General features: G+C 38.3%; 1 long non-coding RNA gene across 1 annotated transcript; it reads right to left on the bottom strand.

Annotated features, from left to right (window-relative positions):
- Positions 1 to 276: 276 nt before the first annotated feature.
- On the bottom strand, positions 277 to 748 carry LOC149663755 (uncharacterized). The gene is made up of 2 exons (XR_016368432.1): positions 515 to 748; positions 277 to 427 (listed from the first exon to the last, which is right to left on the bottom strand). It is a non-coding gene; the product is annotated as an uncharacterized LOC149663755 (long non-coding RNA).
- Between the last annotated feature and the right edge of the window lie 421 nt (positions 749 to 1,169).

The raw sequence follows: 1,169 nt of genomic DNA, 5'->3' as shown, positions 1-1,169 counted from the left end.
GCCCAAGAACGCTCTCAGTTGCTCTACGTTCGTTGGCGCCGGAGATTCGGAAATGGCTTTTAACTTCGTTGTTTGAGGATGGAGGGGCCTATATCAAACTTATCTTCCATCCAGCCATGGAAATAAGGTTTTTTTTTCAACTAGTCCTCGGGACCAGTGACCCCGACATCAACAATATTCAAACTGGTCCCTGAGACCAGTTACCCCTGTGCGATTTATTTTACTACTGGTCCCACTTTAAAATTATTTATAAATATAAAATTACATGATCCCAAATCATTTTTAATAATTTTATTTAGCCATCTTTGACTACATTATCGTACGAAAGCCAAAAGATTATCGATTTTCAACCAAAATTATCGTACGCTCCAGCGGTGTTCTGATTGACCTTGCAATTATACTAAAATCGGTACAACTTACAAGGGTCCTGAAGGAGATGGACAAATAACGTCTCCAAACTTTTCTTTCATCCTGCCTTTGGACTTAAAACATGAATAATTTCATCCTAATTCACCTTTTTCTTCCTCTAGCGAGCCTTTTGTGCCCAGATTAGTTAGATTTCCCTCTAAATTATCGTACAATTATCGTACGCCGAAGCCGAATTATCGAATTTAGCCTATTAGTACAGCGTCATAATTATAGTAACTCTTAAAATTATCGCATTGTACTATAATTATCGTACGTCTGGCAACGCTGTACTGATTACTACTAACCTGACACTACGACTAGGAGTAGAGATAATAGATAGTTTTCACTCATGTGGGATTCATACCATTTACACCAGGAGGCCGGGCATGAGTGAAAACTATCTATTAGGAAATAAGATTAAGACTCCTTGCAATGAGAAAGGAGTCGAAATTTGACGAAAACCTTTAATTAATAAACTGGTCCCCTTTCAATATTTATCAAAGTTTAGAATTAATAAACAAGTCCCTAGGACTCGTGACCCTCGGTTTTTGAATAAAAAAACTAGTCTGAGTAATTAATAAAGTGGTTTTGGACCTGTAAACCTGTGTTATTTCCATGGCTGCTTCCATCAAATATAGCTCTACTGAGCATGCGTGAAGTTCGTAGCATTATCAGTGCATTGGGAATGGGCATCGGCGTTTTGTTTAGATTATCCGCCGGGTCGTTCGACGCTTACTACCGTAGAAACCAGATTAGTTTAA

This window comes from Phalangium opilio, unplaced genomic scaffold, assembly GCF_054372755.1.
Source record: "Phalangium opilio isolate 3A_F unplaced genomic scaffold, DU_Popi_V2 ptg000061l_1, whole genome shotgun sequence".
In the NCBI taxonomy this organism is placed as follows: Eukaryota; Metazoa; Arthropoda; class Arachnida; order Opiliones; family Phalangiidae; genus Phalangium; species Phalangium opilio.
Note: the sequence above shows the minus strand (reverse complement) of the source record. Positions and strands in the feature narration are given on the sequence as shown.